This window comes from Heterocephalus glaber, unplaced genomic scaffold (assembly GCF_053883595.1).
Source record: "Heterocephalus glaber isolate CG9 unplaced genomic scaffold, H.glaber_assembly_v1.0 deba00000474, whole genome shotgun sequence".
Lineage (NCBI taxonomy): Eukaryota > Metazoa > Chordata > Mammalia > Rodentia > Bathyergidae > Heterocephalus > Heterocephalus glaber.
In genome coordinates this window covers 864,332-890,390 of record NW_028258146.1, presented here as the reverse complement: position 1 = coordinate 890,390, position 26,059 = coordinate 864,332, and the positions used below count along the sequence as shown (strand labels likewise).

General features: G+C 38.6%; 1 protein-coding gene across 8 annotated transcripts in view; it reads right to left on the bottom strand.

The window, feature by feature from the left end:
• The window catches only part of LOC110346938 (endogenous retrovirus group K member 7 Gag polyprotein-like), a 194,818-nt gene that overhangs the window by 81,989 nt on the left and 86,770 nt on the right, over positions 1-26,059 (bottom strand). Inside the window, exons 1-2 of one of the 8 annotated variants that reach the window (XM_087204387.1) lie at positions 16,223-24,907; positions 5,232-15,624 (exon numbers count right to left, since the gene is read on the bottom strand). The exons of 5 other annotated variants lie outside the window; for them this stretch is intronic. The gene's annotated coding sequence lies outside the window, so the exon portion shown is untranslated. Of the gene's footprint in view, positions 1-5,231; positions 15,625-16,222; positions 24,908-26,059 lie in introns of those variants that run through there. 2 more of the 8 variants (XM_087204392.1, XM_087204386.1) reach the window with 2 other exon arrangements.

Genomic DNA, 26,059 nt, shown 5'->3' with positions numbered 1-26,059 from the left:
ATAGAACATAAACTCAATTCAAGAGCAGAGGAAAAGATAGTGTTTTCAGCAAATGGCATTAGAATACCTGGTATCCATATATAAAAAATTAACCTCAACCCTTTATTTCCATACATAAAAATAATTTGAAAGGATCTATGAACATAAATATGAAAGACTAAAACTATAAAACTTTAAGAAGAAATTGTAAGGGAAAATGTTTATGAATTTAGGGTAGGCAAGATTTCCTAGGATATAAAAAACATGATGTTTAAAGAAAAAGATTGATAAATGAGAGTCCATCAAAATTTAGAACTTTATTTCTTTTGGTACCAGGGATCAAACTCAGGACCTTGTGCTTGGAAGGCAGGCAGCAGCACCACTGAGCTAAATCCCCGGCAAAATTCAGAACTTTAAATGACATCATCAAGAAAATGAAAAGTAGTCCTTAAACAGACCATATTTATAATGCATATAACCTATGACCAGAATAAAGAACTCTTACAGCTCATTAATAGACAACCCAGTTAAAAAGTAGACACAAGAAGATGATAAATAGCCAGTACAGCACAAGAAAGGTGTGTAACACTAGAATCAGAAAAATACTAATCAGTACAATAACAACATTGAATCATACACTCATTAGGGAGATGAAGTTAAAAGTTTTAAAAGAACAAATGTCAGCTTAGGTGTGAACCAGTTAGAACTTTCTAATACTGCTAATGTGATTGTAAAATGACAAAACCATTTTGGAAAACAATATAGAAATTTCTTGTATTACTGTTAAGAACCAACAGTCCTGTTCTTAAGTTTTAACTTGAGAGGAATGAAAACACATGTTCACAATAGATTTTTACATACAAGTTGACTATACCTCATCTGAAATTCATGGGACCAGAGTGTTTCAGATTTTCATTTGAAATCCACTTGATCTGCAAAGAGAATAGCTACTCCTGCTTTTTCTTTTTTCAGGTTCCTATCACATGGAGTATTGTTTTCCACCCTTTAACTTGCAGACTATGAGTTTCTTTTTGAATTAAAAGTATTGCTTCTATGCAGCATATTGTTGGATCTTGCTTCTTGATCCATTCTGCCACTATTTCTTTTGATTGGTGATTTAAGACCATTATCATTGATGGTTATAACTAATACACATTGATTTATCATTGTCATGACTTTTTGTTTTTGTTGGATTCTCCCCCTTTGCTTTTAATTTCTTGTCGCACCCATCAGATTCATTCTGTTGGGCTTCCTGGACTTGTGATCCTCATTGGCTTTTCCTAGGATATTGTCTAAAATATTTTGGAGTGCTGGTTTGGTATTCATGAAGTTCCTAAGGTATGCTTCGTCATGAAAGTATCTTATTTCTCCATCAATTTTGAAAGATAGTTTTGCAGGGTACATCAATCTGGCTTGGAGGCTCTTTTCTTTTAGAGCTTGAAATACATCACTCCAAGCTCTTCTTGCCTTGAGGGTTTGCACTGAGAAGTCTGCTATGATTCTGATGGGCTTTCCTTTGTATGTGATTTGTTTCTTTTCTCTAACTGCTTGTAGAATTTTGTTCTTCTGTTGTGTTTCTGGAATCTTAACAATTATATGCCTATGTGTAGATTTTTTTTTTATCACAGCTACTTGGAGTCCTATATGCCTCACTTATATGTATGTTAAGTTATTTTCCCCTGCTTGGAAAGTTGTCTATCATCAGTTCTGTGAACAGTTTTTTTTATGTTGTCTGCACTCTCTCCTGTTTCTTCTTTGACTCCAATCAGTCTTACGTTATTCTTCTTTGCATCATCTAGTAGGTGCTAGATTGATTTCTTGTGGTCTCTTACAATTTTAAAGAAATTTTTCTTTTCCTGGTCACTAATTGCAATCTTATCTTCTATATCTGAAATTCTGTCCTCATATTGGTTTATTCTGCTGCATAGACATTCAATGGAGTTTTTAATCTCCTGGAAATCTGTTTGTATCTGTTTTATGGATTCCATTTGTTTCCTACATTGGGATTCCATCATGTTCCTCACCTCTCTTTTTTTAATCTGTGTCCTGTCTAGATTTATTAGTCATGTCTTGCACTATGGGCACAATCTCTGTTGTTATCTGAGAAATTATTTCTGATTTCATTCTTTCCAGACCCTCTTTTGTTGCCAGTTCAGGGAGTCCAGGTGTTTGAGTATCACATTGTTGCATCTCATTTTCCTTTGGGGTTGTTTTAGGTGATCTGGAAGTCTGGTTTTGAAACTTGTTTACGTGTCTTCTCATTTCAATGGGGGAGGGGGGCAGTGCTGCTGAAGCCCGCACAGCTCACCTCCTCTGTGCTCACAGGGGTGGTATGGTGGCCAGTGGCCTGGAAGCCTCCTCTTGTGTGCTGGGAGTGGCTCACCTCCTCTGTGCTCGCAGGGGTGGTATGGCAGCCCAGCCCAGACTCATATTTTTAATCTCTCCTCTCCTTTCAAATTCTTTCTGTCTGGAGCCATGGTTCTTTTTTTTTTCCCCCACAACTGTCTTTTTTCACATTTATATTCTATTTTATTTTGGGGGTTTTTTTGAGACAGGGTTTTGCTATGTAGTTCAGGCTCACCTTGAACTCACTATGTAGCCTGCATTGGCCTTAAAGGAAAAAGTTTTACCTAAGCACCTTAGTCAAGACATAAATTTTTTTTTTTTGCAAATATTTATGTCTTTTGTGTACAGTTCTAGGTAAGCTTTTCCAAAATTTTCATTAAGAAATAAGCAAAACAAACTTATAAGAAACTTAATATTAGTATCCCTGTGTTAGAGTTAAGGAAATAATGGTTGCAAGAGGTTGCTCCAAATCACGGAATTCCCTCCTTTCCCTGTTTGCCTTCTGCATCCAACTGTCTCCTTCTTCCCTCTCCTCCCTGCATGCTCTGACTAGGAAGACCTTAACCATGCACGCACGTGGCTTCAACCCTACATGAACACAATCCCAGGCCTGTATCTTTTGCTTCTTTTAGTTACAAAACTATTTATCTATTATAATGAGTCTCCATTAACCAAAGAAGAAAAATTATATAAAGACCATAAACATAGTCATCTATCCTCTAAAATTTAAATGTTTTCCCTATCTCTTTCTTATCCAAATGAATCATTTTCATGATTGATGCAGATATGGGAGAGTTATCCTTATTTTTCCCATCCCTCTCTGTACTATCAGATGTCAATTTCCTCGAACAAACATTCCTTTTAAATCTCTTCTTTTTTTATATCTTGGTTAATAGTACTACATTAACACACACACACACACACACACACACACACAGATACATCTACCATGTTGTATCTTCATTTCTAATGCCTCTTCAAAACTACATTGAAATTTCCAATTGCCTGATTATTCAAAATTGAAGACAGATTGACATGGGAAGAAGTTACTTTGGGTAGACAGCCAGTAAGAGGGAGTCAGATTTTGTAGAAGTAAAGAAATGTTAACTAAGGGAAAGGGGCACTGTTGAAAGTGGAATTAATGGGTTTTCCTTTCCATGCTTCAGAAGTTACTCTATCCAAGCCAAAACATAATATTTGTCATACTTTCCATATCAGATAGCTAACATTATAATACTAATTTTTGAGAGTCCAAGTATTTCTACTGTACAGCAGAGAAACAAAGCAGAAAAAAATCAGCATTTTTATGTGGTGCCTATATTCTTCCACTGATTTTTCAAAAGGTAATAGAAGTGCAGATAGTTTTGCTACTAAGTGTAGAAAAATATTTAGGACTTAAATTGAAGAGTTATTTTTTACTATTACACACTTAGAATGTGTTTGAGTATTTGTTCCAGAAACATTTTGATGTCCTGTCAGTAGCCCCAACTTTCAGATGACAGAGAGATAGTTCAAATATTTTAAAAGTAGATAAGGCATATACCAACCAACTGACAAAAATCATTTGATGCATTTTGCTTCAATTGTTACATTGGACATATAGAAGAGAACAATCTGGTTTTGAAAATATTTTGAGCACAATAATGTAACATCCACATCAGCCCAATCATACATCAGTTTCCAAAGTAATTATACATGAATATACATTAAGGTATTCCCTTTTCTAGCACTTGTGGAAATATGTGAAATATAGAACAAATCCTATTATCACAGTTATATTAATACATTTAAAATTTAAGACATTTAAGCAACATCTTGTTCTTTCTCAGAAGTTTCATAGTCCCAATTTTTTAAAGGGTTGGTGGTATTTTAAAATTAGATAATATTCTGATAAGAGACCAAGAATGCCAAAATTCTACTCATCTTCTCTGTGCCATTCTCAGAGAAGTCATGCTTTAAAAAGATTAACTAAATGTGAAAAATATCAGTAATTATATTAATAATTCATCCAACCCAGAAACTCCTTATATAAGACCATTTGGTAAAAGCTGGGTTGGACATATGCTTAGGAAAGCTCCAGACCTAAATGGAGCATCAGGTCTTTCCTGCTGAATCCAGCCTCTACATGGGGAAAGTGGACCACACGAGATGAGGTACAACGCCTGAAGAAGTTTGTTCCAGGAATGGAGGATGGAGTTCTGTCCATCTCCTAAAGGCTCTGGTCTCTTTGAGTCCCTTACCCACAGAGCCAATGGATCCAGCCACTGTCAGAAGAAGCATTACCATGCAGAAAAAGACATGTGGAGAGTGCCACAAAATAACACTCCTGAGTACAGCTTTTTAATGTAGTGTGATTGTGGACTAAGCAGTGTATCTCCATGATTACCTCAGATTCTGACCAATCAAATGACCACAGGGTGGAAGCGGCAAAGGGGTGAGTAGAGGCAATGTGACATCAGGACAGGTGGCCATCCTATCCCGTCACACCATTCTGTGGGATGTGTCATCATAAGTGCCTGACCATATAGGGACAGTTTCTGCTTGACACTTTCCCTGTACATCACTCACTCAACTTTGGGCTCCACTCCTCCCACAATTCTCTGTTTCCCATCAGTCTGACAGATGATTTCTGTCTACCTTTGTCCTGTGCCCATTTTGGCATTTCTCAGTCCCAGTCTCCCCTGCTGCAGAACAAAGCCAGGTGTTCTCAGAGGGTAGAGACTAAAGCCTCCTCTTTCTGCCCATTGCCAACGCCCAGAGCACCATGTCCAGCTATGGGAAATATCTCTTTTGTGAGACTGATTACAAGGCTAGTGGGCTTTAGTTTCCTTTTTCATTTTATTTGTTTTTAAATGTTTGTGATCTTTAAAAAATAAAATGAGAGTGAAGCATGAAAATCTCTTTACCTTGACATCTCTTCTTCACCTCAAAGTACTGTTAAAATATCTGTTGTGCTTTCTTCCAGAGCTCCCTCTAAACAAAAAGAGGGTGTGAAGTATAGTAGTAATCAGTTTTCTCACCACTAGACAAAAGACCAACACCTGCAACTTAAAGGAGGAGAGGTTTATTTTGGCTCACAGTTTCAATGGGTTCAGACCCGCAGCAGCAGCCTCAGGCAACAATGAATGGAATATTTTACTTACAAAGTACATGTTTAAAGGTTTAATTGCAAGGATCTTCCTCTTCCTCTTTTTCACCAGAGGAGTCCTAAATGTAGCATTAGCAGCGAGATTTTCAACTCTAAGATGAATGCAGAGAATGAGCCTTTAGAGGAGAGGTTTGCTAGGGTTGGGGGAAAGAGGAGACCCAGAGAGATACTTACAGCAACCTGCGGTCATTTGAGGCTTTCATAGACACACACATGGTTACCGTTGAAGGAGGAAGAAAGATGATGCTGCTCAGGAATTAAGATTCCTACCTCCAGAATGGAGATCTCCTTATTAGGACAATTTTCTGTAGGAACTTTGTTCTACACTCATAGCTCTGAAGAGACTCTTAACTCTGAGCAAGTTCAACCCAGGGAGAGAGTTGGCAATCTGCCTTTCCACTCAAGGAGCCTACAGGAAAGGAAACGAAGCCAAATGGAAATCAAAACAACCCTTTACTAACAGATAAACAGGTTTATTAACTCTGGTTCAGAGCTGGTTGGTGGAAGTGGGGTTAGAGAAAGACCTCAGATGTAGCGAATGCCTTTGTGCTCCACTCTTCATCCCTAATAAGCACTTACCTTTTTCAGTTACCTTGATGACTTCTTAATACAAGTTCCTATATCTACATCTGGTTTTCCCTGGCTTCATGAGGACTTCAGCTTTTGAGCAGAGAAGGCTCGATGGGCCAGAAAATGACCTCCAACCTAGATGAGCAGCCCCCAACCAAACATGAAGGGTAATGAATGCAATACGCCACAGGTTTCTCACCTGTCAAGTATGAGGTGTGTCTATACATCCTCCAAGGGACAGAGTGGGACAGAGCACTAGGACCTACTGAAGTCACCTGTTCATGAGCACACCTGATTTCTGTATGGGCTTGCTTGTGCTCACTTCAGCTGCATATATACTAAAATTGTACGGGCCTGCTCTCCTTTGCTTTTATGGGCTTTTTTCCTTGCTTTCCTTTCCTTGTCATTTGCCTTCCCAGATCTTTCCCAGGACTTCCCAAGGTCACATAAAAAGTACATCTCTTTCACTTGTATTTTTATCTCAGAGTCTCCTTCTGAGAGGCCCAAACCCAACCCTAGGCATTGAGGTCTTCTCTATTTGTAACTTTTATTCTTTAAATTCACAAAAGTCAGAGAAGCATGTAATTAATCTAGAGATAACTTTCATTTTCAGGCGACATTAGGATTGTTTTTTAAAAAATAAACAACTGTTAGCTTTATGTTTAAAAAAAATCTGACTTTAAATGTGGTCCATCTAATCTTCTTAGAAGACAAATTGATAACAAGAATTTTCTTTTTAATTAATTGGTAGAGGCCCCACTTTTCACATAAACAGGAAGCCCAGGACTTTCTTCTTAAGATCTTTTCCTTTTCTCAACCTTTTTGTGTATTGTTCAGCAAGGAGAAGAGAAATAGAAAGTTTGACCAGTCTTCTAGAAGACTAAGGCTGAATTTGCTATTGCTCCTATTTCTGCCACCAAAACTAGTTCTTTAAATCTTTTCTGCCTCAATAAAAGCACATGGCCCTGAGTCAAGCTCTCAGTGACTCAGTTCCCAGCACTGGATTCAGAAGTGCGCTGAGCCCAGGCTCAGCCTTGGGACCCATTTGCCCAGCCACCGGGTCACTCAGGTGTTGAGGGAAGTCATAAGCATCTGTTCCAAGGAGATTGCCTCCATTTCCCCAGGTCAACGTGCAAGTGGAAGCATCTGTTAACGAATATCTAATGTGCAGTCTCACTCACCCCCTGCTACATAAGTAGATAGATGAAAAACCCTTGAAAGGATAGGTATTGAAATGTATGTGTTATGTCTGTAAGGTTAAACTGGGGCTGACTTTTCTTTCTTTTTTTCTTTTATTTTTTTTTGTATTTTCTAAATATGTTCTAAGAAAATGTATGACATTTATCACTAGCATTTTGAAGGCTATGAATTAGATTTTGTAATGTAATGAAATGTAAGATTTGTTGCACTTTTTTATGCACCAGGTACTTCTTCAACACTAAAAATACATAAATGAACAGGGCAGACAAAGGTTTCCCCTTGTGGACATTATAGTCTAATGAGGGAGACAGTTCCTAAACAAGTTGATAAGTAAGTATAGAATATAAAATCAGGTCACTGTGAGTGACTCTCCATACAAGAGAACACAGAAACAGAACGTGCCATAGAGAGTGACCCAGGTAAAGCACGGGCCAACAAGCAGTGTCTTAGACCCTTTTGGCTGCATAAACCAAAGGACTGTAGATTGGATAGATTTATAAACAACAAAAAATCTTCCTCGGGCCGGAGATTTAGCTCAGCGATTTGGAGCCTGCCTTGCAAACCCAAGGTCCTGAGTTCGATCCCTGGTACAAAAAAAAAAAAAAAAAAAAACTTCCTCACAGTTCTAGAGCCTGGAACTCTAAGATCAATGCCAACAGGTCTGGGTTCTGGAGAAGGCTCTCTTTCTACTTTTCAGACAGCTGGCTTCTCCTTGTATCTTCATGTGGTAGAAGGAGAGCAGGAGCTCTCTCTAGGATCACTTTTATGAGGGCACCAATACCGTTCATGAAACTTCCACCTTCAGAATGATCTAATTACTTCCCAAAGTCCCAACCTTCTAAATGGGGGCTAGCAATTCAACATACAACTTGAGGAGGAAGGGGAGGAACACACATTCAGTTCATAACAAATGGCTACCAACCACTAAGTGAAGGACATGTCAATTACAAAGGAGTTATAGTGTCTGTTTTCATTATTTTTTCATGTAGATTACACAAACCTTTAAGAAGAAATTCATATTTATATTGCTTTTTAGGCATAAATGTTATTGTTTACCTTGTATATAAAATTGTCTAAAACCAGATTGGTTTATCTATTAGAAATAAGTATAAAAATTTTTCAAACTAAACTCAGGTTTTATATATGCCCTCTTTCCTACTCTGATTTTTCCCTCTCACCCTCTGACTTCTACTTTCCTAATCCCCCCAAGCACCCTCTAACATGCCTCACAGGCTCCACCACCCATGCACATTGCCAGGGCCACACTGACCACTGACCACCTTCGTGCTTCAGAGCTCTGTGTCAAGTGCATGACAGGTCACCCTTCATCATCAAACCCCTCAGACAAGTGGCCAGCTCCAGGCCCTAGAGGTTAAGATTCTGAGTAAACCCTTCTCACCATGTGGATAAGTCACTAAGTTTAGCTCCTTTTTGCAGATTTGGCTGCTTTGTGCACCACTGATGAATGTTTTATTATTATTATTATTATTATTATTGCAAAATATTCAACTCACCACATAACAAGAATACACAAGCACATTTGCTTGTACTCCTGTCCTTTAGAAATGGCCAAATTGGCTTTCTCTTCCCTACCAAGTTTCTTGGCTGTTTCCAAATGTAATATAGGAAATCTCAGGAGTCCCCTTGCTAGCTCCCCCAGTGTGGCCAAGAGCCCCACAGTCTGTACCTAAACCACAGCTCTCAATGGTGCCTCCAGGAAGGGCAAGGATGGCAGGGTCGGTAAGAGAGCAATCTGCCTATTGGAAATGCTTTTAATGGGGCATCAGAGAAGACTTTAAAACTCATTGTATAGGTAGTTGAACTAGAATCATTGCTATAAAACAATTGTTCTAAAATGTTTTCTTCATTTTTTGTTTATTTATTTTATTGGTACAAATTTGTACTTCATGTGGTTTATAATCATCTTGGGGAGTGGTTACATGCACATATTACAGCTTGTTCTTTACTTTTAATCCCCTTCCCCTTCCCTCCTCTCCCCCCTCCTTCTCTGATTCCCCAATCACCTTTTTCATACCTGTTGATACTGTTTATATTCACTATGTTATGGCTTATAATATCTACATTAATTAGAATTCTTAGGTTCCTGTACGTGGCACATCTTTATTCCTCTCATTTCCCCTTCCCCCTTAGCTCTCTCCTTGTTCCCTTGGGCCGTTTCCCTATTGTTCAAAATCTGTCCCCTTGTTTGTTTCCATCCATCTTTTCTCCTTTGCTTAGTTTGTACTTGGCCTCAGTCAAGTGAGGGATACTATACAATATTCAAGCTTGTGTGTCTAATTTATTTCACTCAACACTGTTTTCCAGATGCATTTACTTTCCTACAAATACCTCAAATTTGTCAGTCTTCATAGCCAAGTAGTGTTCCATTATATATAGATACCATATTTTGTTTATCCAGTCATCTGTTGGTGGGTATACAGGCCGCTTCCAGGATTTAGCTAATATGAAATGTGCTGCTATAAACATTGATATGCATATATCGCTGTAGTATGATGACTTAAGTTCTTTGGGGAAGATACCCAGCAGATGGATAACTGGGTGGTATGGAATTCCTAATTTAAGTCCTTTGAGAACTCTCCATACTGATTTTCATAATGGTTGTACTAATTTGCATTTCCACCAATAATGTAGGAGTGTTCCTTTTTTGCCATAACCATGCAAACATTTGTTATTGTTTGATTTCCTAATGATTGCCATTCTTTCTCGGGTAAAATGGAATCTTAGTGTTGTTTTAATTCTTAATGAAAACACTGCTAGAAATTAACAGGCTTCTACATTCTGCACTTGAAAACACTAAATGTGGCATGAGCAAAATCTCTATCATTCAACCTTGAAAATGAGTGTGGACAATGGCTGCCCACCCTAGGCCTCAGGCCCCACTGAGGCAATCACAGAGTCCACCTTCAGTTTCTCTGCTGAGCCCGTAGGAAGCTGAGCACTGAGAATGGTTGAGCTTGAGTTGTCTAAAGTCAAGAACAAGGAAGATACCAAAACACTGGGGTGGAGTGAAGGCATCTAACCACGTAAGCACACTATATATGGACTCTTATGGGAAAGTCTCATTTACTTCTATTTTAAATAATTCTAATAAGATTGCTTATCTGATTTTCCAAACCATAGATTAAAAGAAGCAAGTAAGCTAATGAGGCAAAGATGTGGCTAAACAAAGGAGCAATGATTTTAAAAATACAATGGCATATACAATACAAATGTCAGTAGGTGTTAAAGAGATTTAAAAATTTTGAAAAGCAAGCAAGAACTTCTCAAGCAGTACTGTGCAGGTTTGTTTAGTAAAAAGGAAAAATTGTCTAACCCAACACCCACTTCTAAAGATACCACAATAATTGCAATCCCTAATGAAGGCTTCAGATAGTCAATAACAAGTACACTTACATTCAGTATCTTTATCAAAGGAAGTAGAAGGAGTGTATGTTGGATGACTTCAAATCAAAAGTGGTCAGGTGGGGAGACTTGACCGCAGAGGGTACAAAGGAATTTGGTGGTAATGGAAATGGTCTATATCTTATTAGGATGGTTGTTACAGGAACGTATGTATTTGTCAAGTTACTGAACTGTATTCTCACAGAGGTACATCTTATTGTACATCTTATGAAATTATTCCTCAATGAAATTGACTTTAAAAGTAAAAAGAAAGTTCAAGTTAAAATTTGGCACTTGTAGTAAGAATCAGCTAGCCAAGAATCCATTAATATATGCACCGAGTTGTTCACATTAATTCAAGATGCAACAGCCTTTGTATTGGGTTCTGGGGATACCAAAACTTTGGAAATGTAGTCTCTGTCTTGAAAGGCCCAATCTGATGAATTTAGTGGTTAAAGAATTACATTACTGTACTTTGTTTCAAAGCTCGATGCACATTAGAAAATGTTTGAAAAATTAAAAGCAAGCATCTCTGACATAGATCCTAATTGTTCCTGGCTTGTGTTCTCAGCTTTTGTTGATTGGCACAATTTCCAGGTTTGGGAACAAAATCTTCTTTTTCTAGCATCATTTTAAATGGGAATTGTTGTCATATCCTTACCAAGTAAAAACCCAAGGCGGGTGTTGGCAGAGTGGAATTTCCTCTAGGTTTTTGTGCAATAAACAGATCAAGCTTGTAACAAGCTATCAGAATCCAGTGGCTTTGAAACCATTCACTGGGCATAAGAGGAGATATAGCACTGAAAACATAGGCTGCAATTTCCCAAGCTGGCCAAGAGAAATTGTCCTAACACTAAATTCAGATAGTCTTTGATTTACCATTTTTCCACTTTAAAATGATGCAAAAGCAATATGCATTCAGCAGTAACTGCACTTGGAATTTTGCATTTGGACCCCATGGGTGTTAGTAATAGGCTGTCTGATCTTCTTTGGCAATGTTGGCTGCAGAGGCAGCAAACCCCAGCTCCTAGTCAGTCCCTCCATCATGAGGAGAAACAGCTGACTCTCTACAGTGTACTGTGTTGCTAAGCTAGGATGCTCAGTAGGGCAGGTGGATTGAAGGTATTTTCAACTTACAGTATTTTCAAATTATGATGAGTTCTGGGTGTGACCTATCATTAGTTAAGGGGCATCTATAACCCTGAAGGGGCATAGACCAGAAAGGAGCCACAGAGGCAAAGAGCAATGAAGAATCACCGATCTCTCTTTCCTCCTGCCCTCTGGTCTCATACTAAATCTCCACAATGGCTGATACAACTGGAAACTTATGGACAAGAGTGTCTGGTAAGAATTATAAGGGTGGTGAAGTGCAATACATTTCTGCCCCATCATAAGGTCATGGCCAACCTCCTTATAACAAACAGAGAGAAGCATAATACCTCTGTTAAATCAAAGTTTTCTGTGACTTGAAAACTTTCAGAATTGAAGATCCAAAGACCCAAGAAAAACTGTTGTTTTATGCTTAAGATTGATAAAGAATGAACAGGCACACAGAAAAACACTTAGATAATAGGGAATGATGTAATGTAACAAACTAGGGGTGTGGGAAGCAAGGCCTGTTGTTCAAATTCGTGTTGATCTTCCTGGGTAGTAATGGGAAGGCCCCATTCTGGAATGAGAGTCTTATGATCTCCTTATCAGACAAGATAAGTCAGAGAATTTCTCTAGTGCTGTTCTTACACACAATGTCTAGGATGGGCTGGAATGTGGCTCGGCAATAGAGCACTTGCATAGCATGTGCAAGGGCCTGGGTTGTATCCTCAGCCCTGGGAAAAAAATTAAATAGAAAAAAAAGTAAAGAGAAAGTTTAAAGGAATATTTCTAGATTTTGTGGATGGCTTTGGAGAAGAGAAATTCTAACTTCCATGGTCCTCCTTAGAGGAGGAGGGACTATAAGAAAAAAGGGTAAGAAAATGTCATAAAGGCTTTGCTTCTGGGGCCTTTCACTGACTGTCAGTTCAAAGTACTCAGCATGCCAAACCACTGTATTTTGAGGTATCCTTTTCTGAGCTGTAACACTCTCATCATTACAGGCTGGTTTCCTACAGCAGAGAGACTAGCAGCAAAGGAAGAAAATGAATAAGGAGGTGGGGAACAATACGAGACTATCCAGCAGAGATGCATACTATATTCCTACCAGAAACACTTTCTGTATTCCCTCTAGAACCATTTAGAGGATTTTAAAAAATTTTTCTTAATAACCACCAGTAAAACTGGATTCATAGAAAGCAAATACAAATAGTGGCCTCCAAACAATTATACAATACCAACACCCAAATTTTGTATGACTATATCCACAAATGCACAGGTAGATTCTTCTTTCTAAATATGTATATTTTTGGTTCACAGATAGCCAAAAAAAAGTTATTATAATGAACAAGGGTGATAAATTGTCTCTTAGACAGGTAAAAGATTCTACTTTTGCACCTGGGAACTATCTCTGCAGAAAAACATGTCATTCTATCAGCTACTCTTTTGCCAGAACTTAAGAACCAAACACTGTGCCAGGTTTAATTTATGATCATAGTTGAAATACTCATGTATTTTTGGCACCTTTAATTTTAATAGCTATAATTATAACTAAACTCCTTTATCATTTTCAGTCACTTTTCTGCCTCTAAGATTGACTTATACATGAAAGACAATGAAGAGGACAGGAAAGAGCTAAAACTGAATGTACAGGTACAGACATTTTAAGTTAAAGAGGTGGAAGGGGCAGAAAGGCTGGGAAACTTGGGAAAACTTTGAGCATCCAGTGATTTTACACCTAGATCTGTCTCATAACTCATTTGCTCTCCCCGTCTTTAGGTTCTATATTTGGGATTTGAATAACTTCAGATCAAAAACGTTTAGAAAAAATATATCTGCACTGATCATGTACACATGCACTGAACATGAACATGTACTCTTCTTGTCATTACTCCCTAAACATCATGGTATAACAACTATTTACATAGCACTAGGTATTATAAGTAATCTGGAGATGATTTAAAGTATATAAGAGGATGTGCACAGGTTGTATAAAAGACTTGGGCATCTGTGGATTTCTGTGTCCACTGGGTAGTTCTGGGATCAATCTTTCATGGATACCAAGGGACAACTAGACCTCCATCTCATTGTGAGAGTCACTTACCCTATCCAGGCCAGCTTTTTCATCTGTATGGTAAGAGAGTTAATTTTAAGCCACACAGCTCTTTTTCTGAGGTAAGAGCTTCTGAATTTCATACATGCTTTTGAAACTCATCTCACTAATCCTATGGGACCACTGGAGGAGAGAAAATAGACATCATATTCAACTGCATTAACCAACTATCCAGAATTACCCTAGGGAACCAACTAAGCTTATTGCTCAGCTTCCATTCATGTGAGATTTTCCTTTTAGCTTCAAAAAGAGCAATCACCATTGTAGGAAGCAGGGTGGGAAGGAAATTCTTCCTGAATACTGTACCTACAACAAGATAAAGAGGCCCTATAAACTCATAAAGGAACATATTTTCCTAAAGACAGGCAGTTTCAACTTATAACTCACAGAGGATCCAAGGAGTGGTTCAAAATGTAGAGAAAGTGAAAGGACAAAACTCCTGCAATATGTGAACTATTCTTATAAAAGCCTGTATGCTTAGTTTTAGCTCATTTGTTCATTAATGTTATATGTTTTCACCTCTTGGCTTCAGCCATTAACTTTTAGTTCTTCATGTTATGTGATCACAAGTACAAAGCAAGACATCTTAGATAATTTGCACAAGAATATGACTTTAATGTGTGTTCCCTGGAGGAACTACAGAAGAAAATGTTAAGTCCCTTTGAAGTTGAAGCATCTTTCTACAGATACTCCTTGATTTATGATTGAGTTACAACCCCATAAGCCCATCTTTAAGTTGAAAATATCCTAAGTAGGGAAATGCATTTAATCCACTTTTCCTACCAAACACCATAGTTTACTAACACAGTACACTGTATAATGGCTGTTATTTCCCCTATGATCATGATGGTGACTGGGAGCTGCAGCTTACTGCCACTCTGTAGCATGCCACAAGGAAAGGGCCCAAATATCTCTAGCCTAAGAATAGACCAAAATTTAAAAATTTACGTATGATTTCTATTAAATTCATATCTTTTTTATATCATGTTGAAATTTTTAAAAGCTATACATTCAACTGTCATGAGTTGAGGAGTACATACATGTATTTACCACAGCTAAAAGGACCAAGACCCAAAATGAATAACTATCTCACTTGTTCTACATCTGAACACTACCAATATAAGATGGAAACCTGATCTTTACTTTTCTGTCCCGGCTGAGTTCTAAATTCCAAGCCTCCCCACCCAGGTCTCCAATTGCATGGCCTAGAAAGATCTCATATGCAGGAGCTCACCCAGACTGTGGGGTGCAGAGTAAGAAACCTCACAATGTCTTCTCTAGAAAAGAGAGAGCAGCAATGGATTCTTGTACATAAAAATGTGCATTGAAATGACCCCAAAAAACAGCACAATCAAGGATAAAATGTTCCAAAAGATAATGACCCTTCAGTGTCCCAATGCAATGGTAATGCACCCCAGCTTTTGGAGTTTGGGAAGAAAATGAGAATCCAAGAGGAGGTTCCACAGGCTACAGGGAGGGCCCCCACAGGACTGTGTGAACTGAGTCCTGCAGGCATTTGTCCTTGGTTCCTGTCTATAAAATTGCCAAATTTAAACAGACAGCTGCTGTTCAACTTCTTAGAACGCTGAGTGGAGGGAGGTGTGGGGCTGCCTCGGGCCTGAACGCTCAGCAGTCAGTCTGACGAGAAATGCAGTTGAAAGAACAGACTGAAAAGCCAAATACCTGTCAGACTCTTTCACACTCCAGTGTTGCCAGAAGGTCTATAAAAATGTCATTGTCTCTCAGCTGCTGGTGATTATATTACCCTTTACATTGGCTGTTGGTAATAAAAAAAAAAGCAAATATCAATTTTTTTTGTTACTGCTCTGGCCTTCCTCTGGCCTTTTTCAAACAATAATAGACTAAATATAAAGAGACAGAAGTCATTACTTGACTCTTTAACTAGTGCCAAGGAAAGTGAATAATTAAGAAAACATTACTTGAAAGAAATTTATACAGTTGCTTTTAAGTTAGAACCAAATAAGAGCTCTTTAAAAATACATCATTTCCCCTTTATCTTAACATGGCATTCATGCTCCAGTCTAATATATTATGGTTGCTACTGTTTAGATTTTACCAGAAAAAAAATCCTTTTAGTTTACATTATCCTATTATAAGTCCCAAATCAGAGACATGGGGGAGAGGTGAGGTGGGTGGGGAGGTGGGGCTGCTCTGTTTGCACAGCTTCCTTTGCATCTGGCCTAGCAGCCAATATTTGATTTTGTTCATCTAGGACAGCAGTTCTACAGCACAGTTCTCTGGCTCCTCTTGAACCTCCACCTCAGGTGTTAGAAGCCTAGCTGTTTAATATGTGCTCCATTTTGTTCTTTAAATTTTTCAAGTAGAAACATGTACAAGTCACCCTATTTACTCACCCGCCTCTACATTCAGGCTGGGCAAAACTAGTTCTTGTTGGGCGCAAACTTGTTCATTCACTTACTCTCCTTCTTCTTTCTCCATCTCTCTTTCTTTCCCTCATTTGGGTCTTCAGCCTCACTTAGGCAAGGAGGACTAGACATAACTGTCACTAGACCCAGTAGAACACTCTAGGTACACCGCTCAACCAGGTACTGATCTTGACGCACTGAAATAAGCATAGCAGGAATGATTAAACAGAGTCCAGGCCTTGGGAACTCTGCTCAGCTGGGGGAAGCAAGGGCAGGCAGCCTGAAGCTTAAACAAGGGATGCACATTGCAGCTTCCAGAATGTGAGGCAGCCTGAAGTCTACGTGAATTGAGGTGTGCAGATGCCTGCTCAGGTGAAGCAACAATCAGACAACCTGGGCCCTGAGATTGACTTAGTACACAGTACATATGAGGCATGTGGCATCAGGACTTATGAATCATTTGATTTTCTTGGTCCAGCAGATGGTCTGTGTTCTCTGTTCTCAGACATGTGGCAGTCCACACAGAGCCTCCTTGTATGTTATATGAAAATTCCTTTCCTTTAGGTTATTAGCTGACTTGTATCCTCTCACAAAATTCATATGTTGAGATGTCAACCCCAGTTCCTCAACATACAATCATTTTTGGAGATAAGGTTTTGAAAGAAGTGATTATGTTGAAATGAGATCACTAGGGTGGAGCCCTGTGGTAGTTAGGGTGGAGTTTCAACTTGATTGGCTTTAGGATCCATTCTGAGGATTGGTGAAACACACCTCTAGGTGTGTCTTTGGCAGGGCATGGAGACCTGGCCTTGCAGTCTGTGTCTGGTCCCTCACTCCTTCCACTCTGACACTCTTCCCCTGTTCCATCGTGCCCTTCCATTATGAAGTCTCTGTCTTGGAGCCAGCCAATCAGGAACTGGAACCACGATCTAAGTTAAACTTTTCCTTCTCTATGTTCTAGGTGTTGAGTATGGTATCTCAGCAACAGGAAAGCTGACTAGTACAAGCTCTAATCCAAGGACTGGTGTCCCTAAAAGAAGAGAGACACCACAAATATACTTGCACAAAAAAGGGCCCTGTGAAGGGTAGAAAGAGGGAAGCTACCTGCAAGCCAAGGAGAAAGGTCTCATAAGAAACCAACCCAGGTGTACCTTTGTCTGGGATTTCTAGCATCAGTGAGAAAATAAATTTCTTTTGTGTAAGCCAAGTAGTGGTATTTTGTTATGGAAGTTCCATAATACACTCTACAAGAGATAATCCTTTGCCCTTTTCTGAAAAGTTACTGTATTAGCTTCTTAGAGCTGCCATAATCAAAATCACAAACTAGGTCACTTGAAGCTTTCACAATTTAATGTCTCATAGTTCTGAAAGCCGGAAGACCAAGATTAAGGTGTCAATAGGGTTGGTTCCTCCTGAGGTCCATAAGGGAGAATTTGTTCCATAGTTCTGTTCTGGCTCCTGGTTGTTTGCTAGAGATCTTTTATGTTCCTTATATTGTAGATGTGTCACCCCAAACTCTGTCTTCATCTTCACCTATTTTTCTTGTGTATTTATCTGTTCTATGTCCAAATGTATCCTTTTCATAAGGACACCAGTCACATCACATTAGGCTTACCCTCGTGACTTCATTTTTCCTCTTTTTTTTTTAATTTTGTTTTTGTTTTTTGTTTGCTTGTTTCTTAGTGTTTTCTTTTGTTTTGTTTTCTTTTGTTTTGTTTTGTTTGCAGTGCTAGGGATGGAATCCAGGGCCTTGAGCATCCTCAACAAGGGTTCTACCACTGAGCTACACCCCAGTCCTATCTTTTTTTAAATAAAACTGGCTAATAAAAATTATATATGTTTCCAAAGCCCAAAGTAGTGTTTTGGTATATGTATAGATGTTAAAATGGTTAAATTCTAATGATATCACATTAACATGATCATCTGTAAAGTCTCTATTTCCACATCAGATCATATTCACAGATACTTGATATTCACAAAAACTTAGCATTTCAACATCTTTTTTGGAGGATACAATTCATTCCATAGCCACTACTATAGAAATGTCCTTATTTCTAGAATGCCATGCCAGACAATTTTGAGTGGACAAAGGTGAGACCTTTATCCCTGCTTCTAAACATTGCTAATTTAGACATTAATGTTTTGAGTTTTTTTTAAATCAAAGAACAAAACTTTTCTGGATCAATAAGAAAAAGGGTTTCAACTCCAGTGCACTTGAGAATCTTTGCTGCAACGCATGTGCCCCGGGATAGAGCTTTTCCTGACAGAGATGTCCCTGCTAACCTAAGGGCTATTGCATAAAGGGCATTGTGCCTGGGTACAGCTAGAAAAGGAAGGAGGAGAGATAATGAAAGGATTGGGAGTTGCAGAGATTCGTGTGTCTGTCATTGCATATCTATGTATTTTTCACCCATGTATTTTTTGTTCTGTGGTGTTGGCTTGGCACCCAGGGGAGAGAACAGTGTTTGGAATGAGACTCCACTGAGCTAACATGGTCACATGAGATGTGGAGCAGAGAAAAATAAGAGATAGCAGCAGATTCTTCTGACAAAAACAAGACAGGAAGAGAAGAAGAAAGACTAAAGGAGTCTTTAAAAGCCACCATGCCTTGTTTGCCTTGCCCAGAGGTGATTAATTATACATCATCACAGGAAAAGGCACATGTTTCAGAAATGCTCTTCAGTGAACTACATCCATTTGTGTTTTTATGGAGTCAATCCAGGTGATTAAGGCAGAAAGGAGGACTTGTGCAAAGAAAAAAAAATCTACAAAGTAGTTTCATTCCACAAGCGTATTTGCTCTTTCAAAGCAAATTCAGCAGGAAATCCAAGTCACTGATGCAAACCTTTGCAGTTAATTTGTTCCCAGGGGCATATTGGGGACTATTATCCTAGAAGCCTATACATGAAATCCCATTATTTGAAATATATTCATTGCATTCTGTTTAACTCTAGGCTGTGCACTGAGAAGTTAAGAGTAAATAGGAAGAAAGTTGAAAATGGTAGAAAATACTTTTTGATTGCTTTCTGCCAACTGGAAGGCACCAGCTTGGCAGCAGCAAGGAAATGTCATTATTAGATCCTGTTTAAAAATCACATGCAGGAACAAGTCATGGGCTTTTGTGTGTGTGTGTGTGTGTGTGTGTGTGTGTGTGTGTGTGTGTGTGTGTGTTGAATTGATGAGTTGAGCAGTGTCAGCCATGGTCTCTTAGTGGTTCTGAAGTTCTTTGTTTTGAGAGAATTTGTTGTTTGTGATTCTGCTGAATGTTTGAAGTCTGCACAAGACGGTGCATAGCTGCCCATTACAACTTTGCTTGAAAAAAGAAATTAAAATATCAACAAGATAATTTATCTTAAAGGCATTGTGGCATTATTTCCTTCTAGTCTCATCCTCCTTAATACCTTAGCAAGCTAAGTTATCTATCCTACATTTTTTTGGTATTGGTTCACACCATGTAATCTCTACTATGCCCATGAACTGACTGATTAGCAGTCATTTTGATACTCCATCACTGGGCCACTTACACACCCCTCCCTGCTCCCTCCTGTCTTCTTCTGCCTGGAGCATTAGAGAGCTTCTGCGTAGCCTAAGTACCATTCTAGCACACACACAATGCAGACTCTCTTTGAGAAAGTTTCCAGCCTATTCCAATCATCTCATGGATGAGCTCAGGAGCACCAAGACAGCAGTGAGGACCAGGCTGTTGACCCCAGAGTTGCTGGACTCCTACAGGCTACTCTCCTGGTAGCCCTTTGTCTGGCAGAACTAAAATTTCAGGGTAGCATTGCTGTTAGTTAGCTTTCTGTCTCTGTGAAGAAACACTTGTACAAAACAACTTAAAGTGGAAAAGGTTTGTGGATTATGGTTTCAGACACATCAATCCATGTTTATCTGTCTCCAAGGCAGAAAAATCACAGTGAAGAGGGCCTGGTGGAGGAAAGCTACTCAGCCTGTGGCAGCCAGGAAGGAAAGAGAGAAGGAAAGAGCACAAAGAAAGGGTCTGGAGACTAAATATGGGCTCTCAGGTTCTACTTCCATGATCCACTAGCTTCAACTAGGTCTCATCTCCTGTTTTCATCACTCCCTAATAATGCCATAAAAATTACAATTTAATCAGTGGATGATGGTTGAGCCTTCATGATCCAATCACTCCCCAAAAGCCCATCTGCAATCCAATGAACCTTTGGGGAAACCTGTTATACCCAAACCATACCAGTTGTGCTCTCTCTTTTAATGCACGAATTGTCAGCTGCTGCATTGTGTCCCTATCTGGTTTGGCCAAAAGGAGTGTTTCCCAGTTTGAGGTGTTGGAGTATCCTCCTAGAGGTGGTTTCTAGGTTCTTTCTAACCTAACAAAGAATTGGTGAAAACAAGCACAAATACTAACAAAGTTTTACATTTATTAAATGTAGGAAAAGAAACATCCTCTGCAGAACAAGTTTGGGCCAAGAAAAAGTAAGAAAAGAAGTATACTCTACAGTGTGACAGCAAACTACTGTGAGACTACACAGTGTCCAAGAGCTCAATGGCAACTGTCCTTTTGTATCTCCCACTCCTCAGGTTGACCTTTTATAGCTCTGCATCATGAGCCTGCAGGAGGATCTGACAAGCCACAGTCACCTACTTGGTTTGTCCTCTCTATGTAAAGCTTGGCCTTCTTATCTACTCTTCCTAACATCCAGAAACACAGAAAGGACACTGGCCAAAGAATCATTACATCATCATCAACAACATTGCCATCATCATTTAACCAATCTGGACCTCACAAGACCATTTGCATTGGACTGTTTAATTTTCTGTCATCTAGTCATTGCTAACCACCTTTGCTGGTTGTTTTAGTATCACATAGACAGGCCAAATGTTATGGAAGGAAAATAACCAGCCCATATATTATAGTACCATTCAAAACACCAGCTCTGGGGGACACACAAAATAAGTAAAGAGAAATCCTGAGGAGGGAAGTGAAAAAAAAAAAACTCCACTGTTTTACTTGTGCAATTATTTTGAAAAAGTAAAAAGATAAGCTCTCCTCCTTGGGATGGTTCCAGTCAACAGGGATATATTTTTGAAATAGTTGTGCACTTATATGATATAAACTATTAAGCTCCAATGTTCTAGAGAGAGAGCCAGAGGTTGTCTATGAGATTTATCTGCAAAAGTCAGGGCTTGATGGGGGCTTTGAGGGATGGATAACATTTGGAAAGATGAAGAAAAAGGGAGGTGAATAGACAAAGTGTGTTAGGTTTCTGTTGTTGTTGGAAGAGTCAAGCAAGGACAAATTAAACCCCTTTCTTCACTTCTGTCCCAAGGGTATCATCTGCATTTTCTCATGGTGACGAAGTCACTCACAAAGTTGGGTCTCTGGCAATTAATAAAAATCTTAAGGAAACATACATTTGTAGAAGGAACAGAAATACATATTACACTTCCTAAACAAAGTAAAACATTGCATTTCCTTTAAAATAAATAAAAATCAATACAAAAAGGAGAAGAAAAGCAGAAGCTGAGGTACAAAGAATATATTTTAATTCTTAATTGACTTTGTGATCATTTTTTGATCATCCATTCTCTTCACTAATTACAACCACTTAAGCAGAATCTCATTAATTCTGTATTAATATTGTCTTTCTAATGAAAAATAGATAGGGAATCACCTTTTTAATTGCCCTAGACTGATTCTCCCTTTTAGTTATATTGTGCTGCCTAAAGCCTCCTACTTAGGGGCTCTTCCTGATTCTAAGAAATTTTAAGTGCCTCTCAGCAGCTTCCTTGTTGGAATAAAAGTGTGTGATTCCCTCAGTACCTCAGCTGAACACAATTAATCCCCTACCAGGATGCTGCTGGATGAATGATTCAGCAACCTTTCAAAGGGCCTGACTAATCTTTATGCACAGCCGACATGTGTTACAACAAAGTTAATCCACCAAGCAACATCAATAAATTAAACAGACTTACTCATGGGGGAAGAAGGTACATAAGAAAATAGAGGAAGGTGGGGAGGAAGTAGACATGTTCAGCAAACAATAAGGACTCTGCCTTGAAAAAGGGAAATGTTGTCCTTTACCAAGGCCAGGAAAATCCTGGGGATTCAGACCAGGATTTCCATGCTCCACTGACATCTGCTGATATAGATGTCAATAATATTTTCAGAAAAAAAAAATTTGAGAAAGTAGTCTAATCTGAGATAATAGGTTTTCTTACTACCACAGGACTTCTGAGAACCTTTATTATTGTAAATGGATTTCTCACACTCTGTGTCCTCTAATGTTACACTATCTTGATATATTTTTCTAAACTAAAAAATTAACATTAGCAGATTACTTTTAGCTAAAGACATTTTTGGATTTTATAAGTTTTTCTACTAAGCCTCTTTTTGTTCTTTCAGATTCCAATCAAAGATACCAAAATCCATTTGGTCAAAGGTAAATGTATATATTTAACATTTTATTCAAAAATAATAATAGGGGCCGGGGTTTTGCTCAGTGGTTCCATTGCCTGTCTCCCAAACGCAAGGACCCAAGTTTGATCCCCAGTACCAAAAAAAAAAAATAACAATAATAATAATAATGGATTTACAGAAATTTCCAAAAGAAAAGCATATATAGGTCCTGTGTACCCTTGACCCAGTTTTCCCAGGGGTAATTTCTTCTTGGAACTAGATGGTACAATGTCAAAACCATTAAAATGTATTGACACAATCAACAGAGTATATTAAATATATATATATATATATATATATATGTATATATAATAAAATATTTTTGAGCCACCCCCACCACCAAGGAGGTAAAACTTCAGGCCTCCAGACCACTGCCCCCAGCACCAAGGACATGAGCCACATGGGCTCCAGCAGCACACACCCCTTGCCGCCCCTGTTGAAATGAGAAGACACTTAAACAAGTCTCAAAACCAGACGTCCAGATCCCCTAAAGCAATGCCAAAGGGAAAAGAGATGGAACAGTCTGATACTCAACCACCTGGACTCCCTGAACTGGCAATGAAAGAGGATTTGGAAAAAATGAAACCAGAAATAGTTTCCCAGATAACAGCAGAGATTGTGCCCATAGTGCAAGACATGATTAATCAATCTAGACAGGACACAGATTAAAAAAAATAGGGGAGCTGAGAAACATGATGGAATCCCAACATAGGAAACAAATGGAATCCATAAAACAGACGCAAACACATTTCCAGGAGATTAAAAACTCCATTAAAAGTCCACACAACAGAATGAGCCAATGTGAGGGCAGAATTTCAGATATAGACGATAAGATTGCAGTTAGTGATCAAGAAAAGAAAAATTTCTTCAAAAGAGTAAGGGACCATGAAAAATCAATAGAGAAGCTGCTACACGATGCAAAGAAGAATAACATTAGAGTGATTGGAGTCAATGAGGAAAGAGGAGAGAATGCAGGTGACATAAAAAAAAAAAACTGTTCACAGAAGTGATAGTAGAAAACTTCCCAATTCCTTTCACAACAGCATCCAAAAAATCAACCTAACAAAAGAAATTAAAGACTTCTTCTCTGAAAACTATAGCACTCTGAAATAAGAGACTGAAGATGATATCAGAAAATGGAAAGACATCCCTTGCTCCTGGGTAGGAAGGATCAACATAGTGAAAATCTCCATACTTCCAAAACTGCTATATAAATTTTTTTTGTATTAAATTCTTTTATTGGTACATTGTAGGTACACAACACAATTACATTTCTCATTGGGAATTGTACCTTTATATAATGCATCTTGGTTCTTATTTTTTCCCCATTCCTAGCCCTCCCTTCACGCCCTCCACCCTTCCCTATTTACAAAGACTTTATTTCCATTTTTTCCATTTCTCATCATTTTTTCCTATCCCTTCTTTCCTTTCCCCTGCCCCTCCCACTACCCCTACCCCTTTGGACCTTTTCTTCCTATTTTACATTATTGATTATTCATTCTAATCATTGGTACATTTTAGGTATACAATATAATGACATTCATCATTGGAAATTTGCACCTTTACATAGTCTCTCTTGGTTCTTATTTTTCACCCTTGCCCAGCCCTCCCTTCAACCCATTCAGTCCTCCCTACTTAAAAAGATTTTGTTCCTATTTTTCCATTTTCTCATATTAATCCCATTTCCTTCTATCCTTTCTCCTAGCCCTCCCACTTCCTTCCCCTTTGCCCCTTTTCTTCCTATTTCACAGTACCTATTATACATTTAGTCCTTATTTACACTTTCAGTTTCTCACACCAGAGAAACTATTTGGTATTTACACATGTGGGTCCTATTTATTTCACTTAAGAGTATTGCCTCAATGTGCATCCACTTAGCTATAAATGTCTCTAATTTCTCATTTTTTATGGCTGAGTAGTACTCCATTTTATTTAAAAACCACATTTTCTTTATCCAGTCTCCAGTTGATGGGCATTTGGGCTGTTTCCAAGTTTTAGCTATTACAAACTATGCTGCTATGAACATGGGTGCACATATATCACTGTAGTATGATTCTTTTAATTCTTTGGGGAAGATCCCCAGCAGTGGAATAGTGGGGTCAAATGGGACTTCCAGTCCTAGTCCTTTGAGGTATCTCCATACTGATTTCCACAGTGCTGGCACCAGTCTACACTCTCACCAGCAGTGGAGCAGGGTTCCTCTTTCCCCACAGCCCTGCCAGCATTTGTTATTGGTTGATTTCATGATAGCAGCCATTCTTTCTGGAGTGAAGTGGAATCTCAGTGTTGTTTTCATTTCCATCTCTCGAATGACCAGTGATGTTGAACATTTTTTCATGTATTTATTTGCTATTTCTACTTCTTTGTCTGAGAAATGTCTGTTCATTTCAGATGCCCATTTTTGGATTGGGTCTTTAAATTTGGGAGGTCTGATGTTTTTAAGTTCTTTATAGATTTGAGATAGTAGACCTTTGTCTGAGGAAGAGCAGGTGAAGATTTTTTCCCACATTGTGGGTTGTCTCTTCACACTGCTGGTGGGTTCTCTTGCTGTGCAGAAGCCTTTTAATAAGAAGAGATCCCATTTGTTGATTGTGCTAGTTCACGGGCAACTGAGGTTTTGTTCATAAAATCTTTTCCTACACCGATGTCTTCAAGGGTTCTACCTAACCTCTGTTCCAACTGGTTCAGAGTTTCTATTTTAGTATTTAGATCTTTAATCCATTTTGATTTTAGTTTAGTGCGTGGTGAGAGATATAGGTCTAGTTTTAATCTTTGGCAAGTTGAAGCCCAATTTTTCCAGCACCATTTATTAAAGAGGCTATCTTTCCTCCAGTGAGGGTGTTTGGCTCTTTTGTCAAAGATGAGATGGCTGAGTGTGTCTGGCGTTGTTTCTGCATCTTCTAATCTGTTCCACTGGTCCTCAAGTCTGTTTCTTTGCCGGTACCATGCTGTTTTTATCACAGTAGCTTTGTAGTAGAATTTCAGGTCGGGGATTGTGATACCCCCTGCCATGTCTCTGTTTCCTAGAATTGCTTTTGCTATTCTGGGTCTCTTCTTGCTCCAAATGAATTTTTGGATTGTTTTTTCGAGGTCTATGAGGTATGCTGCTGGGATCTCAATTGGAATTGCATTAAATCTATATAGTAGTTTTGGAAGTATGGCCATTTTCACTATATTAACCCTTCCTACCCAGGAGCAGGGGATGTCTGTCCATTTTCTGATATCATCTTCAATCTCTCTTTTCATAGTGCCATAGTTTTCAGAGAAGAGGTCTTTGATTTCTTTCGTTAGGATGATTCCTAGGTATTTCAGTTTTTTGGATGCTATTGTGAAAGGAATTATTTGCCCTATTTCTCTCTCAGTGAGTCTGTCATTGGTGTAGAGGA